A 19,772-nucleotide genomic window follows, 5' to 3' on the forward strand; every position below is an offset into this window, starting at 1 on the left:
TCAAGTTTTGATCTTTATTAGCTTTAGGTTTTAATATTCGGTAATATTAATTAGAAACGGCTGAAAAACATCAAGATTATTTTGAAGCGATATTCATGTCTTGAGTTTTGCAATATACTCTTTGGTTGATTATATTTTCATAAGTTAAATTAAGTTAATTTTTTACGTGTTAGTTAAGTGTCCCCATGACATATTTAATTTCTAATTATTTTATTGATTCTTTTATTCAAGTAATTTAATTAGTAAATTTTTAATTACATAATTTTTAATAGTGTGTTGCAATTTTCGTTATGGGTTGATCAGAAATCTGAACACATTTGCTACTTAATGAGAGGCATTTGTCTGTGACTTAATCAAATATTTACATGTTACATCACACATCTTATTACATCTTATCCTAAACTTTTTAAAACACTCGACTTAACATATATTTATAATCGCCAATGTCTTTTTGTTTCAAAATTTATCTTAAAGAATTTTCAAAATGACATAAATTCAAATCAATGTCTCACATATAAATTTCTTGACGACATGCTTCTATTGCGAATATTTCCATTAAACGTCTATTTAAATCCTTTATTTCGCCACACCTAAGACAGTTTTAAGAGCACTGATCCGAGCCAATATATTTTTGTCAGTCTTGTAATGAAATGGCACAGACGAAAAAGAGTTATAGTGTATCCTTGAAATTGTTTGCAACGGGTTCTATCATTTTCCGAGAATCACTATCCGGTATATAACAACCGAAAAAAGATAAAAAACATATCATACGAAATGCTCATTTCTTTCTTTCGAACTCGATGTCCGAATGACCAGTGAAACGGAACGGCGCTCTCGATCGATTTCAGAACATCTGAAGAGGGATAGGAAAATATAACTAAGATCGAATTTCGATGTCGATATGGAAATGGAAACTCAACTTTTTATACCTTTATACCTTAACTCTTAACTCTTTTGCTGATTTTGCCGTGGTTAGATCTATGGGGTTTCAATCGGAGCTCCCAGGTTTGATATCCGCCCCAGGTCTTTATCCTGATGTCAAACAGTGGTGACATCGGTTTTCGCTTGGAAATATACATAGCAATATGTTTCTAAGTGAAAATTGCCGACATCCGGCATTGCTGCATCAATTAAAAATTTAGTATCACATATTGTATCAGTATTACAAAAATTGTAGTAGTAAAATTATTGCATAGAGATGGAGCAACTGTTTGGGTTGCCATCTCTGAAACCAACTTAGTTAGTAAAGTCTAATCATTTCAATGGCTTTATAGGATTCTTAATTTCAGATTTTTGTTTAAATAATCTTAACTTCTGATTGTTGTTTAATTAATATATTAGAAAAAACTCTTATGCTGCAAAGTTGTCGTGTTTTTATTTCCTCCAGCATCTTCTATATTGCATTCTAATTTTGCTGATCGTATACATTGCTTCTTTTTACTTATATTTTATATATGTATCAGAGCATTTTGCAGCAGTTTTAAATTTTGTCATCTAGTTCTTTTTACACTTTTTGATTAACTTTTGCAATTATTGTACTTGTGAATCTCTTGAATGTGCATATTTTATTGTAATTATATACTTAATTTAATGCAATAGAAGCCATAAAATCAAAATTATAACTTTATATCTCCAAATATTCATAAAAACTTTGATTATATTCGATGAAATGCTGGTGGAACTTATTGTTTTATAAAAAAGCATTGAGATTGTTTATAAGAAAGTTTTTTTTTAAGTAAAACTTCTTCAGGCGCGGCTAGGGTGTAAGTCCGAGCAAATACAACGGAAGTGCGTTACGGCAGATAAGATAAGAGTCGAGTGATTTATTCATTCGCTCTCGTCATTCGCTCTCGGTGATATCATTTTTATACGGGTCGATTGTGATTAGTCGTCGCGTATGTGAATAGAGATCTGTTGTTGTATGTGTACCGATATCAACAAGGAAATCGACATAGATAAATAAACATTTTAAAGTTACATCGTAGTACAAATCTTGATTTAATGAAAAATGCCTGAATCAGAAGAATATTCTACCCTGTTCCTAAATATTCTACCCTGTTTCTTAGAAATTATTTTTATATTCGTAGTTTATTAGTAATATAAATTCGTAGTTTTATATTATTCGTAGTTTCTACAAATCTTTGAAGTTATTAAAATGAAAAATATTTTTTAGGCAAGACTAATATTACAGCTGTTAAAAGAATGAGATTATATAGCAAAAAAATACGAGCAGTCAATGAATGTATGTTAATTTTAATTACATGAAGTTCTTCAAACACAATTACATGATGAATGAAGTTGCGAAAACAATATTTGTGTAGGCATTGTTTAACATAATCCGCTGTGTGAACTAATATTATAGAAGTTATTTATCAGCAATTACTTCATTTCTCTAATGAAGGTTCATTTTCAAATGCTAATTACAAAGACAAACCGATCATGTCATATTTGAAGTATGATTTTAATTACATTATTGTTTTTAAATATTATACATATTTTTAATGCTATTATAAATATATAATTTATAATTTATCATTTTATAAATGTGTATAATGGTTGACACTAATAAATATGTGCATCAAGAGTGTTACCATATTACTAATAAATTTTATTCAAATTATCAAATTGTTTAATTGGAATCATATGAACGAATTAGAGATTGTTTGGAATTCTAAGAACAAAAGGTGGTCTAGAGCATCTATATGATTAGTAATATTAATCTTTCGGACGCCTTGTATAAGTAAAAAAACAATGTATACTATATCAATTCAATTTTGAAAATTTTCTTTAAATATCACCATCCATTTTCGATATACTATTCCTGTCTATTTCCAGCACAAGTTCGAACACTGAATTCTTCGTCCGCTACATTTTTCTTCGACGATTGTTCATCCTCTTCGAGATGTTTTGTGACTGCCTCTTTCTGATGATAGTATTTTGTTCTTTGTGGTAGGAGTTGAATTGGTGGCAAAGTATGGTCTCGTATTTTTTTCTTTCTTGGGGGTTGAAACCTCCCCGAGGGTAGCCGAGAGAGTCTTGCAACGCGATGCAGGGTAAAAATCTCATGTTCGATCTATGTCTTACTTGGGGGATGTAATGTGGAGTCATTAGCCAGAGGCGGCGATCAGTGGCGCGCGAGGGAAAGGACATATTGAATGTTTGATTGAGAAAAAAGACTAAATCAGTCGTTCTTGAAACAGTTTGCAAAATTTTGGTTTTCTATTTTTTATTTGTGAGATTAATTATATAATGTTGCATTCAAGTTCATTTTTTCATTTATTTTACGTAGCTAGTTTTATTGATCTTAGTCATTATGCCGTCATGCCCTATGGTCATTTTTTTCAAAATTTTCAAAAATCTCGTTTTTTCAAGTTTACAAAAAATGTTCAGGCTTTTATAAAAAAAATATTTTTTGGTACGGGAAGTTCCAGCAATTTGCCATGAGGCACGATGCCATTCACTACTAGTTTATAATTATTTCCTCCGGCCTACGTCCATGTAGTCATTTTCCGTGAGTGATTCGAAGTGATCGACAATCGGCATCCGCGATCAGTTAGATTTTCGGGGTAAGATAGAGGGCTTACAACATGGAACATGTAGGGGATGATTTTAGTTTTGATAATGAGATTATTTCGGTCACAAAAGAATGCGCCGAGGGTGCCTTATTACATCACATTGTAGTCGGGAATCTCGATAGGGCATTTGTTATTTATTATTTCATGCATTTGAAAGCTATCTAAGATCGACGATTTGTACGGGAGTCGTTATTATGAGTTACGATTCTCGTCTGTAATTGAAGAGCGTGTTAAGGGGAGCAGTTTTATTTATTTTCATTAGATATAGTATAATAATAATGGCTTTGGGCTATTAATTTTCATCCAGGGATTTTATGTTCACATAGGAATAAATCCTGTGGAATTTTCTCTTATAATCTTCTGCGAGGTATTGTTTAACTTGGTATTTATGTATAGCATTTTTAACCCTCCGTAGGGCAAGTAATAACAAAAAAATCGAACATAAAATGTTTCGCCTATTTTTCACGTTTCAAAGCTTTCTGAACATTTTGGCGCGTACCTTAGAAAAATTTGTTAGTGCGTGTATGTGTTCGTATGTATGTGCGGATACAATTTTTTCGTCCACGATTTTGGGAGCACGGATCAACAGATTTGTATGATTGAAAAAGCATTGGATTTCTATTGATACGGATATGTGTTCATTAGTTTTAGGAAAAGGCAGGTCTAGCCGTTTTGAAGATACTGGGCAAAAAATCTAAAAGTTTACAACTGTCTTCATCAGTTTTTTTTTAACGTAACTGTTCTAAGAAAATTATTTATTTCCATTTAAAGTGGTTTTTTTTTTTCAATTTAAGGTAATGTAGACTTGCGTTTATGATACGTTGCGTTTTTGAATAGTTTTTTGTTTTTCTTCATAATCCATTATTTGCAAATAATTATATAAAACAATATAAATAAAATAAGCTTTGTAAACGTTCATTCTGTTTATCTATTTTCTTAACTTGAAATTAACCCAACGACTTTCAAACCCAAAAACTTTTTCAGACTTTAGAAACTAATATTTTACAATTTGATTAATGTTTATATTATTTACAATTTTAAAATTTTGCATTAATGATTTCATGAAAAGTTATTACATATATTGAATTAGTATCATTGCATTTTAGTTTAGAAACCGAATAAAAAATTATAAGTTTTTTCTTTCCTTGATGGTTGGGTATTAAATACATTTTCTTTATTACCATGGAGAAAGAGGCATTAAATCTGGAACATGCATAGTATTAAAAATTACTTTTATTAACGTTCACATAGCTAATAAAGTGAGTGTGAAAGTTTAAAACAGTTTTATATAAAATGTTAATAAAAATATTAGCATAAATAATTAAACAATAAAACTATGTCTGCGTACTTGAATAAGAAATATGTTGTCTAGATTTACATATCCATTTATTTTTCTACGCTTCGTCACTTTTATTCTTTGTGGAAAGTGAAAGCCGTATATCAAAACTCATTGACCATTTGGGTCACTTTTAATAGTTTTTAAAATACATTATTCTAATAAAGTGATTATAATCTGTTAGCAGAATTAAAAGTTATAGAATATGATGCAAACTGTTTTGGCATGATAAAAAAGCACGTGTAAAAAATGTATGTATAGATAGCATCTGAAAAAATATTACCAGCTGGCAATGGAAAAAATGTAAAATAGTCTGAAGGAAATACTGAGGTAAAAGAAGTGTAGATGATCGATAACTGCTTAAAATAATTGAAAATCACTATACACCTTATGCATATATACTTATGTATTATAAGGGATATACTCTAAACATATCTCTTCGTTAATTTCGTCACATTCTTCCAAAACCTGGACTTGTTTTTTATCAAGACACCCCGATTATTTGCCAATTCTATTTTTTTAATCTTATTAAACAGGCCCAGAGGCATCTGACGCCGAATACTTCGTGTTCCCACTAGCAATTGAATAAATCGAATCAAAGTTTGTTTCACGTCGGAAATATATTTCCCGCTGAGCGCCTACAAACTTTTTAATAAGATTTCATTCTTTGCCGCAGAAAATATGTCGGATGTCACTTTTGAAAAGAATTTTCTCCATGAGTATGAGTTTTTCCTTGAACCATGAAATTGTGCGTATTTCATTATTGCGTTTTCTTTGTTATGAACTAGATCTGTTTTGACTTTTCTTACTTTAATGCATTTTGAACTAGTTGAATATCTGTAAGTTTATCTCATCTAAATAATAGAATTTTAGGAAGTGGTCTAAATATTGACTAAAAATATAGGAAATTCCACTAAGTTTCTCACTGAATCAATTCAATTGTTCTAAAAATAAAACAGTGAAAGTTTTTCATATTTGGTGTTTGATATAAGCGTTCGTGATATGTATACATAGGAAATAAAAAGTATAGCAATTTTTATGTAATTTATATGTATTTTACCTCGATTTTGTTACGGTAAGAATAATGCAGAGGAAACACGAACGGAAACATACTTAAATATGCGTAGCAAAACGAATCTTGGGTTTCGGAAAGCAAAACATTTTTATGATTCAGCATTTCGTTTCTTGATACTTATTGTTATTTTGAAACTTTGTATAGAGTAAATGATAATACATTTATTTATTATAAACAAATGTTAAGCTTTCTGTCAAGTGCAAAGTGAGTGTTTATTATGAACTAGCATGAAAAAATTATAATAAATTTTATATAGAGGAGCTAGGGGCTACCTGTAACAGGAAAGAATAAATGAGGCGACAGGAGTTTTTCAATAGGATCTCAAACCATATTAAAATGGTTGAAAATGTTGTCAAAACTACTGTTCTGCAGGCCGACGCAATAAACAGAACTAAGCAGGTCCGTCATTTTTGACATAAAGTTGAACTACCATAAAATGTCGGTTTGCGTTATTTGCTAATATGCAGCAATTTTTATGATTGCTAAATTTTTAAATTGTGATCTTGTAAATATAAAAAAATCACGCCTGGGTTTGCCTAAAGACACGTTGCCATGCACCACTAGTTTCTGATGGTGGCCTTTTACCCGCAGACCTTTAAACCTCCCTCTACCCTATCACATTTCATCAGTTGCTCAAAGTACCTGTTACAATATCGATTGACAAAACCTCCCTTATTAAATTTCCTCCTGATTCTATTCGTCATTTCATTCGTTTCTTGTAAGTAAGTAAGTATCTTTTCCTCCTGTGACCTAGATGTAGTGAATTTTCTTAGTGAAATTGAATTCGTTCGCCACTGCTTTTCCAGAGGGTTTAATTCCCTACAAAATGCGCTTTTCTCGTCGCTGTTGTGCTTTGCGAAAGTCTTAACAACTCGGCATACAAGACCAGATGTTGTATATGACCTTGTCCATAATTCATCCGTACAAGAATAGAAAATCTTTGTTGTAAAGATTGTATAGAGATTCTGTTGAGAAATATGGCTGAAGTTTTCTTTTGTCCGAGTCCAAATAGATAGAAAACTGAAGCACCTGCTGTTGTATAAATATTTCCTATTGTCGGTAAACAAATCGAAACGATATTGATCTTCTTGTATGCTATATGTCTATGTTATGCAATTAGATTTGGATCTTAAAATAAACTGATTTGCAAAATTTTTATTCCTAATTAATTAAATATTTATATGTTAAACATTGGATTTACGTCACAGCTTCAGTTGTTTGTTATTATTATTCAGTATTTATTTGATTCTAAATCTTGGCTATTGCAAATGAAAATTTTGAATCTTTGTATTTATAATTTAATCATGTATACATTTAAAATTTTTCAACACTTATTTATACTATTGGGTAAATTATGAGCTGATGATGGCTTCGTGGTGAAATCATGCGTTAGCACTAGGGTTTATACAAAAGCCGACATTTCAGAAAACCGGTTTTCAAATTTTAATTTTACTAAAAAACCGGTTTTAACCGGTTTTCGAATTTTATATAAAAAATAAATTTTTACTCGAATATTCTGTAATTTATCCGCAAATTTAGTGTAATTCAGATCGGTATTTGATTGAATTTATTTATTGTTCAATTTTATAGATTGTAAACAAAATTATTTTAATTTTAATTAGTAGAACTAAAAAATAATAGTTTATCTTCATTAAAAAACTTTGAAAATAATTATTCGTTATTCATGCATCATTTTCAAATATAAGAATAAAAATATTTTTGATAGTAAAAGGAAAGTTTTTGAATAAATAAAAACAATACATTTTTAAATTAAAAAAATGCATTAAATTAAAAAAAATTAAAAATTATTAGGTAAATGTTGATACATACATGTTAATATCAATTTTAGTTTTAAAAACAATTAAGCTAAACTCGAGTATTATCTGTTCCGAGCAATTTTAATTAATTAATTTTAAACATTCTTTTTGTTTAATAAAATATGGTTTAAAAAAACTGAAAACATCTATTGAATTGCTACTTATTTACTCACAAAATTTTCACAAAATGGAAAATATTCTCAGACTTGCGACCAAATTATGCTTAATTGTTTTTAAAGCCTGATATAATAATACTAAGTTTTTTGTTCTTTAATGTGTGGCTTCTAAGGTATAAAACTCTTTTTTTTTTACGTTTGAGTAGAGCAATTTACTTCTTCAAGAAGAAGTCACACTGATTTAGATTAATATACACTGGTATAAAAATCTAAATTAATATATACAAAACCTCTCTGCGTACCATCGCAGATTGATAAGATATCAAATGCTATTGAACCGATATGATTTCAAGAATCAAAATGCTTGAAGAAGCAAAATTCTATTTTTTATATTTGGCTATATTTGCTATTTTCCATTTATACAGTGAACACCGACTTTTTTCACTAAAAAACCGGTTTTTCGAATTTCATAATTTTCAACAAAAAACCGGTTTTTTAAACCGGTTTTTGAAAACCGACAAACCCTAGTTAGCACCAATTGGTTTCAGGCTGATCTCCATCTTGACCAACTTGATATCAAGCAGCAGATTTTTACTTGAGATGAAAGGTCTTAAATATGATGCCAAATGAAAGTAGCATTTTGAAGCATTCCTGCAATATATATTTACATAACTATTAGAAATAAATCTAATATACATTGTCTTTTTGAAACACTATCAGAACAAATTGTTCCGATCATTGGTTAAATATAAAAAAACTATTTTAAGTAATATTATATAATAATCTAGTTATGTTATTTTTTTCTAAAAATTTGTCTTTTTTTGCAGGTAAGATCAACATATCATCAAATTCTAAATGCATTATCTAGCATGATCACTACAGGTAACTTACGACAGTATTTGTTGATTTAAATATTTAGACAAATTTTGCAGTTATATATATATATATATATATATATATATATGTATATATATATATATATATATATATATACATAATTAGATAAATCACGTTTCAACGGAAAGGACTTTATTCTATCAAAGTGTTCTACCTAGATGATGGAAAATTGCTGGTCGTACACCTTTTCCATTTTCATGTATTCCAGTTACCTCTGGATTTCCGTTGTTTTTATTGATACTTCAATCACACTGTGGTATATTCATTGTCACTTTTTCCATGCTTTCGAATTCATATACAAATAAATAAAAATGCCATACACTGCTCGGTTACACAGCTCACGAGCCAAAACTTTTATTGCGATTTTTACGAAAAAAAAGAACAATACGACCGATTCCAAATAGTATCTGTTGTATGGTTTTTGAATTTTTGATTTCGGTTCACCCATTTTCCCGAAAACGTGATCGAAAAAAAGGCATACATATACACTTGTTTGCTGAGTATGCTAAAATATTCAGGTCATCATAAAATTAAATAAAAGGAAACAAAAGTTTTCTGTTCCCATTTTTGTCAGAGCTGAATGAATTCGCCTCTCGGATAAAAAATTATTGTATGTAGTACTGCAAATATGAATATGAATTGCTTACACCACATTCTCAAAATTAGTTGCGTTTGTATAAAACTGAATTTTGGAAAAGAAATTAGGTTAGGCTTATGTGGATTAACACCAGAGGTAAACGCTGAATATAATGTATAATTCAATTACCTACTCCTAGATGTTTTTTCAGGCACTAATTCATTATGCATCCTTTTTATTAGAATCTTTTATTCTTTACTTGCTTGGAGATAACTTCTACTGTTTCTTATAATAAACATTTCTCAACATTTTCACAAATCTTTATCTACATTAAATTTCCAATCAATGATGATAATATGGACTACCTCGACTTCAAAATTATTGCACCAAAGTTTCTGGTACAACACTATAGAATAGGAAGTATGAATTGGGCACCCACTCACATACGTACAAAAGCCATCTCTGGGATTGCCTGATCTTGGTTGCCAGAAAACTCCGCCACCAGATTACCTGGGCTAGATTGAATATATTAGTTTGTTCTGCATTTATCATTAGATTCAATATGAGACAATGGTCAGATAATTTGTATTTTTTCTAACGCCTTCAATTTTTTACCAAATTACTTGTTGTCCGTTCCAGTACTATTGTAAAAATTAGTATTTAATCAAAAAGTTTTGGCACTGTTTACTGATATTTTTAGTACAAATTGGTATTTGACAGTGTTTCCACATTCTCTGTAGTAAAAAAGTAGAATATGACAAAATTATGGTGTGAAATCATTCGGAATTTTTCACATATAAGTTGCTATGTCAAATGTTTAGTAATATGGTGATACGACCCTGAAGTGCACAAAAAATGCAATCAAATCCTCCATTGAGTTGTTTTTCCAACATGTCATTATCATATACAATGTCCCTATTACGGCTGGTAATTGTAAATCAACAAATTTACTAAAAGTCCTTAACTGGACAGTTGTGAATACAGCATAAAAAAAATCCTCTGTAAAATTGAGCCGTTTCTAAAGTAACTTTCACAACTACCCGATATTAATATAAATACACTAGAATTCTATTAAATTTTCTATGCCATTGTAGAAACTTTCCCGAGGTATATACGATAATCCTGTATAAAGTTTTCATAGTACAGTAATCTATACCTCTAATAACCATTTCACTAAGGGTATCATGATACAAAATTAGCGTGTGTCTCGTAATATGCATAGGTGACTTCTCGGTAAGAGCACGTGTGTGGCTCTTTGAGACATAATACAATATCAGAGCAGAAGTTGTTGGGAAACTTCATGAAACGACACTTCATACAAGAAGACCTTATCAAAGATTCACTCAAATCTTCTCAAACAAGATAGTATTCGGTTACAGGTTAATCAGGGCATGTTTTATTAATGATCTGCTAAGTGATTGTACGAGGGTTCTAAACATTTTAAATCTGCAGATTTTGTCCACACTTTTTTGATGCAACATATTTATTAATTTAGGGTAAGTTATAGTGATGGCAAAAAAATCGATTCCATATTTAGAAGAATCGATTTTTATATATTTTTACGTTTCAAAGTTTTCTGAACATGTTGACATGCTTTAGAAAAAAATGGATGTATGTGTGTGTATGTGCGTATGTGTGGTGTGTGTGCGTATGTGTGGTGTGTGTGCGTATGTGTGCGTGTGTGCGGATACAAATTTTTGTCGTCGATTTCGGGAACACGGATCAACCGATTTGAAAAATTCAAAAAACATTCGATTCGTATTGATGGGGAGACGTGCTTTTTAGTTTTTGGCAAAGGCAGGACAAAAAGTGCCAAAAATGGTAATACAGTTCTTGAGATAACGGAGCGTCCGATTTGAATGATTCATATAACATTTTATTGAAGAATTGATCAAACCACTAGTTTATAATTATTTTGACTGGACAATAACTATCTATTATAATAAATAAAATTTACTGTTCACTATATATTATTTAAAGTTTTAAATAGATTACAATGTCTCGTAAGATTCAATAGATGAAATAACAATCTTCCGTTTCTCAGAATAAGTAGTTTTTCTTCTATTATCCACCTCAGAATTTATTATTCTAACTGGATAAGGAAATATTATTTGAATTATCAAATTAATGCTGACAAGCTATGTCTTTGGGCACAAAAACTTTTGTACAAACTTCATCGAGAGAAACTTTCCAAAGAACCGTAGAGTGCCAATCAAATGAAATTAAATCATTTTATATTATAATTCAAATTACTTTCTTTCACTGCAATTGTTCCAATTCTCATCTGTAGAAGGATGGTCGAGTTAAACTTATACAAATGTTATTATTATATATTATAAAGAAATAAGTTATTAGTTAAATATATAACCAAATGTTTATGGTTATATAAAATAGAATGATAAAAATATTTTTTATTGCCGAATAAGTATCGAATATGAATGCGATATTGTGCAGACAATATAGAAATTTAAATAATAGGGGGAAGTCTCGTAACGCCGGACGGCACCAAGAACCGGACACTCTATTTAACACGTATTATTTAAGCCAGTATAAAACTTTTCATTACGATTCGGGACTGATCCCGATCCCGATGGTCACCTTAATAATTCATGACAGCATTGATGTTTGCATAATAATTTTTGAATTATTAAACATGAACTCTACATTCAGCATTAGTTTATAACATTTATCTTAAGCCTAAAAGCCACTCACACTTAACTGTGATTTTTTCCTCCCTCGTTGCAGAACATTAGTTAATTGATGTAAGTTTAAAGTTGTTCTCTCATTGCTGGTGAGGTTGTCTATACTCTTATTTGCCCTCGAGTCGAGATCCCGCAGTACAATTTATTTAATTACTAAAAGCAGCAAGCAGTACAGCTACTAAATTCAATCTGTGTCTCTTTTGTATTCCTGGCATTTTTCCATTTCGTCATTGTGTTGCAAGTGTATTTCCCATTTTCCACGTGCAGCAACCCGAATGCTTTAAGGTTCTACCCTTACAAGTTACCAAGTGGCATTTTATTAAAGATTTATGGAAATCTGGTCTTTTGAAATTGAATAACGGCGGTAATTAGTGTATCTTTTATTAATGATTTGGTGAATTACTGAGTAATGTTGTGGAAAACTTGTGGACCTAATTTTGTTAATTGATGAATATTTGTTTCGATTTTAAATAGGGTGCTACTCGTTAATAATTTATCGTTTAATTAATGATTGATACTTAAATTTTGCTCATCATATGCATCGTCTGGGAAATTTATAAAAGTAATTATATTTTGTTTTTATGCTATTTTAATATTTATATTTTATTTGTAATTGTTTAGTAAGTAACACTATATCATTTATATTTGCATTTGATTATTTTATAGTTAACTTGACAACATTTAGAATTCACGATGATAGAATGGGTAATGCGAATGATTTTCTTATCTCTTTCGAGACAAATGTCACCCATAGGCGACATCCTCTCGACGACCTGTGTATACGAGTGTCGCCTATAGACGACATACATTGTGTCGACTTTTTCTTTGACTTTGTTGAATTATTGAAAAATTTAATATTTTATTGTGATTTTTAATTTTTTTGAAATCGTAATGTTTAATTGTCCTAACTTCTAGTAGGGTAAATCACATTAATCGCAAAAAATTAAAAATGATTTTTTTTCGATATTTTTCCATTTCAAGGCCTTGTGAACATTTTGGCATACATTATGAACCTTAAAAAAATTCATGTTTATATATATATATATATATATATATATATATATATGTGTGTGTGTGTGTGTGTGTGTGTGTGTGTGTGTGTTAGGATATATATGTTGGGATATAATGTTTTGTCGACGATTTCGAGTGCATGGATTAACTGATTTGAAAAATTCAAAAAACATTCGATTCGTATTGATGGGAAGACGCTGACCGGTTTTTGGCTAAGGCAGGTCCAGCAGTTTTGGAGATATGGGGAAAAAATCACTGAATGACAGATTAAATTTTGAAAGAACGGGGAATCTGACTCGAATGATTTAAAAAATATTTTGTTCGTATTGACGGTGTGAAGAAATTGTTAAATATAAATTGATAGATTAGGAAAAAATATCAAAAATTGGCATTTGGCAGTCAAAAATGATTGAGTTTAATCATTAAAAATATGTATAATATTTAGAAGAATAATGTAATTAAAGTCATACTTCAAATATGACATGATCGGTTTGTCATTGTAATTAGCATTTAGAATTGAACCTTCATTAGAGAAATGAAGTAATTGCTGATTAATAAATTCTATAATATTCGTTCACACAGTGGATTATGTTAAACAACGCCTGAATAAATATTATTTTTGCAACTTCACTCATCATGTAATTGTGTTTGAAGAACTTCATGTAATTAAAATTAACATACATTCATTGACTGCTTGTATTTTTTTTACTTTTTTCCAGCCGATATAGTCTCATTCTTTGAACAGCTGTAATATCTGTCTTGCCTAAAAATATTTTACATTTTAATAACTTCAAAGATTTATAGAAACTGCGAATAATATAGAAATAATTTCTAACCAATAAACTTACGTTTAGTTCACGGCACAAATGTTTAATTTGTTTTATTATTTTCAAGGAACAAATATTAAAATATTTTTCTGATTCAGGCATTTTCCATTAAACCAAGATTTACTACGATGTAACTTTTAAATGTTTATTTATCAATGCCGATTTTCTTGTTGATCCCGGTACGCATACAACGACAGATCTCTATTCATAAACACGACGTCTAATCACAATCGATCATATTAAGTGTAACAAATTTGTAAAGGTTTTATATTATATAATACTATATAATGCACAACCCCTTGATATGATGTGCCTAAATTGTTGTTCAGTCCATCGATCCGAAGTAATGTAGATGTACACTTGACATTGCAATGCATAAAATGAATTTTATTTGCTAGTTCACAACAGTGACAACGATTTTCACTTGGAAATATAAATAGCAATATGTCAATATGTTCCAAGTGAAAATAGCCTTCACCCGGCATTGTTGCACCATACTTGCCCTATTACAGAGATTGTAATAAAAAATTTATCATACAGAGATGTGACAACTGTTTGGGATGCCATCTGTAATAAAACAAACGTAGTTTGTAAGATTAATCACAACAGCTCATAGAACCCATAAGTTCTGATCGCTGTTCAAATAAAATTATAAAAAAAAAAAAAATTACTAGTTCACATAGTACTACGTAAAAACCAAATAAACATTTCTCATCATCTATTCCAATATAGATGACAATTTTTTCTTCTATATTCCGTAACTTTTGTTTGCTCCTGTGATTTTTACCCCCTCCTGTGATTTCCACCTGCAGCCCATGTGTGCCCCCTCGGGGTGCCCCGTAGGACGTGGTTGAGGTTCGAAGGAGGCGACGCGTCTCCGCGGTGTGAGGCCGTTGAAAGCGCGAACGACTATAAATCTGCCAAACCGCGATATTAAAACTGACTCCGCGCCGAGGTATTAGGGACGGTGTAAAAGTGGTGCAGTTTGCGGAAAGTTTGGGAGCGAAATTGAGAAATATTAATTTTGCTAATGAACGGACGGTTTTTAGTATAGAAGTTACGAAAATAATGAAAAAACTGTTTTTGTTTCATCAGGATGTGGTAATACAAAGTGCATAAAATTCTTATTAGTTAAAAGATTTTATGTCGGCGCTCGGAATAATATTTTTGTGGCCCGGTTGGATAAATCAAAGGCGGAATATATTTTGGAAGCTTTACATGGATTTTGTTTTTGTTGATAAAACAAAAATAACAAACTATTTATATAAACTGAAAATAACAAATTATTTATTTAAAATTTAAAAATGTATTTCCAGAAGTGTAATGCATAATATTAAATAAACATGTACCTAAAAGTATACAAATAGAAGTATAAAAGAATATATAGAACTATAAAGAATATATAAGGATATATATAGAATTATTTATATATATAAAAAATCTAAAACTTATGAAAGTTTAACCCTTTCCACTCGGATGTCGCCGCTCCGGCGGCAAAATTCATATAAATCCCGGAATTCGCGAGTGGAAAAGGTTAAAATATGACAATATATGTTTTTTTCTATTATAGCATAGTTTTTACGTCTATCCAAAAATACTTCAAAATTTTCTAAATAATTTATTTTGACATCGTGGGTTAAAAAAATCAAGGATTTTTCATATATTTATATTTTATGACAATTTTTTATTAGTTTAAAACATGTATTTTATTGAATAAAGTGAATTACAGTATCTGGGCGATATATATGAATTTTTTTATCCAAGCATATTGTACTCTTATAATGTCATATAGACATTGCAATACATTTTATCTTAATTAATGTACATAATATCGAATACATGTGACAAAACAGGAAAACGATCAACAATTCTTCGAAAAATTATCACATTTCAATGATTAGGAAAGTTAATAAATATTATAATAATTTTCTTAAAATTAAGAATTACAAATATAATATGTTCATTTATTTTATTATGCTTCAATTGCAGCTATGAGTCGATCAGGATATAGTTTGGCATGGCGTGTTTGCGTTTTATGGAAATTAAATCGCATTTTAATTTATATATATATATATATATATATATACAATTTTGGTTTAAAAATAGTTTTGTAATTTCAATTAAATATCTCCATATATTTATTAACGTAAATAGTATTTCTTTGTCGATCGTTCGTCTTTATTTTAGAACATTTACACATATGAATATATTGAAAAAAAAATTTTAATTAATTAAAATATATGGATATTAATGTAATTATTCACACTTTTTGCTTTATTATCATTTTAATATAATAATTCGTAATATATCTATTATGGCAATAAATGTTAAAATTAATTAAAAAAACACAAACAAATCAATTTTATGAGCGCGGTACTTACAGAGTTATAATTGTTGAATTTAATAAATTAAAATTGTCTGTGATTAGTAATAAATATTTACTCGGCTTTTGCACATACCGTTTGCATTGTAGTTATGATTCTGATATTTTATATTAATTGATTATCTACACTAATTAATTATCTATAGCATTTATATCAATTATCTCTATGTCCTTAAACATCAACATAATAATAGTGGAAAATAATGATAAAATTAGTTTTCAAAGATTATTGTAATAAATTAAGAGAAAAAATGGGAAATACAGTGAATTTGAAATATTATGAATCATTTTTACTTTTTACAATTTTTATATATTTCTGTGAAAACATTTTACATTTGTCAATGGATTAAGGGTCAGGATATAGTCATGGACAGTGTTTTTTGCCACAGGCCACTAAATATCTAAAAATATAAGTAAAAATACATGAATCTTTACTATGAAATATATTTTTAAAGTTCATAATATTTGGGAGCAATATTTGAATATCAATATATTAGTGCAAGTCGAAAATAATATTCAATTAGTTTTTCGAATTTAATATAAACATAATTTTGAGCTAATTATGAATTTGATCTGAAAAAATATTGTTTTATTTTATCATTATTTAGTCAATTATAATGAATTAGTTAGAAAAATTAGGAATCATAATGAATTTTATTTTCGCTTTTTATTGTTTTTTTATATTTTTCTGTGTTATCAACGTGTTTGAAAAAAAAGTCACACATTTGTTAATGGATTGAGTGCTTTTTTATAACAACCCACTACATATTCTATAAGTATCAATAGAACTATTACAATCTCTACTTGAAAATATTGTGTACAAAGTGCATGATGCGTTACATTTGATTTTTATATTTGAATATCTGCTTTAACGTTGTTCAAATTCCCCAATGGGTGTTTTTAAATGCACCCCTGTCATTTGGGGTTTCCGCGCAGGTTATCTGCCCCTGGGGCTGCCCTCGATGTATTTTGCATCCGATGTGCCATTACGTACATGGCGTTTTGTAATTTCGCATTTGCATCACCTTCTAGTATGATATATAACCATTACGGGCCCGATCTCCGCATTTGTGCATTGAACGAAATTTATTACTTGATAAAAGTATATGCAACCCGACATTCACGACGATATATAATAATAATTAGTGATGGGAAAGTTCACTACGATAAGGAGAATGTAATAATGATAAATTTTGTGACACCAACAACAAATAATCTCTATTGGCATTGGCGGTTGGGTTTATTTACTCACTAATTGAGTTGATAGTTGGATTGTTTGCTTGAATATCTATAATTTCATTAATTTTATATAAATTATTAATATTATAGTAAATATTTCGATTTTTATATTCTTTACGAACAGCAATCAGAACTAAGAGTCCTATAAGTTGTTGGGCTAATTTGGGCAACCCAAACAATCACCTCATCTCTATGTGATAAATTTATTATTGCAATTTAAGCAATATGACGAATATTTTCATTGATGCTGAAATGCGAGGTCGGGGCTATTTTTACTTGGAAACATATTGCTAACTTTATTTCCATATAAAAGCCGATGTCACTACTGCTTCACATCAGGCCACGAGCCACATTTTAATGAGCCTATAAGTTTGCTGACTTTATAAACAACGTGACTTTTCATAGGTTCCAACGGTTGTTCCATCTCTATGTGAATAAATTTATGATTACAATTTCTATAATACTGATTAATTTTTAATGATGCAGCAATGCCGGGCAAGGACTATTCTTACTTGGAAATATATAGCCATCTATTTAATATCAATAATTTAATAATTTTAGTGGACAACTTTCCGGTAAAATAGATCATAACATAGCGTTGTTATGGTAACGCAATTTTATGCTTTTTTCTTGGCACTAAAAACTGTCAAAATACTATGTTTGTTCTATTTTTCCCGAGTAGATAGATTTAGATATTCTATTTTTTAATAAAACAAATAATATATATTATGAATGGTTTAAATGCAATATGATGTAATAGTATAATACTTATATAAGCAAACCTTACAATTTCATATACATATATATATATATATATATATATATATATATATAATATATATATCGTCTTCGGTTACTATAATTCAACTAAATTAAACATAAATATTATTTCGTCATTTGAGTTAATTATTTTAATGATCAGAATTATGTGAAGTGTAGACTGACCCTAAAACCTAGAAACTATTTAAAGATAAGCTTTGTTTACTAAAAGGGCCTAGATAATCAAAACATCTCCTAAATTTCATAACTGGGTCATGCTTATATAATTAAGCAAATACTTTATATCGAATATACGATTCATATAATATTTCATTTCATTTTAAATTGTAATGTATTTGATTAAACCGTAGAAAAAATACCGTAGATTATACACAATTTCATAATATTTGCGTTAGATTTTAATTTAAATGTTTATCGAGCTTAGATTAATGTTTATCTATTACATAAGGAGACGAAATCGTATATATATAATATACAACGGGCTTTCAAGAGTTTTTGATGAGATTTTATTAAAAACGTTCTGCAGAGTCATAGTTCAAATCGAGAGTTAAAATTCTCGCCCACGATAGGAAAATATATTGAAATTATTATTTAGAAGTTTTTAACTTTCGTTCTTGGTATGTTTAAATAATTTAATCGCTGTACCATAATAAACCACATACTAGGTTTTCATATGTAACTCTACGTGCCATTTTTTATTCATTTCAATATAAGTATTGGCTCTTATTGGCTTCAATTTTTATATTGTGTTCTATTATTTTTGCATAAGAAATTGCCTAGTAAAAGCAATATTTATTACTTCCTTACTAATTAATAAAATTATTTATATTTGCTATTTTTTTAAAGCTATAGTAACCCAAAATCAGTATCTTACAATTTGTGTACTAAATTTTAATAGTTTTTATTTATCATTTTGTAGTAATTTAATTCTTACTACTTCATTTTCTGATTATCAATGTTTGAGATTGTTCTTTAACATGATTTTCCCGAAGTAATTATCGGATTTGCTAAACTCAGTTAGAAATATATATTAAGAGTATCTCGGAATTTGAAACATTTTCGAATTGGTGGAATTCACTTAACTTTATAATTGCATATTTAGTACTCACAGTTTCCGACTAAGGCTTTTAATTTTACGGAAGAATGTTTTGAATTAAATACGAAGTAACTGAAAAATTAAATCATAGATTCGAGAAGGAATTATGGTGCTCATACTCATTGGGAATGATTCGCATTTTATTAATGAATTCTATTGAAATTCAAGTAACACACATTGTTTAACACATAATAATATTTTAGTGGAATTTTATAATATTGAAAAGCGTATGTTGTGATTAAAATTATGGTCACTTGGTATATTATATTTGATCTTGTTATATGTATTTGGTAATCAATGTTTAAATGGAATCACACTTCTGTATTATTTTTAGTAAAAAA

Source organism: Ctenocephalides felis, unplaced genomic scaffold, assembly GCF_003426905.1.
Source record: "Ctenocephalides felis isolate EL2017-DRISC unplaced genomic scaffold, ASM342690v1 CF-g0.4_SCAFFOLD_01886, whole genome shotgun sequence".
In the NCBI taxonomy this organism is placed as follows: Eukaryota; Metazoa; Arthropoda; class Insecta; order Siphonaptera; family Pulicidae; genus Ctenocephalides; species Ctenocephalides felis.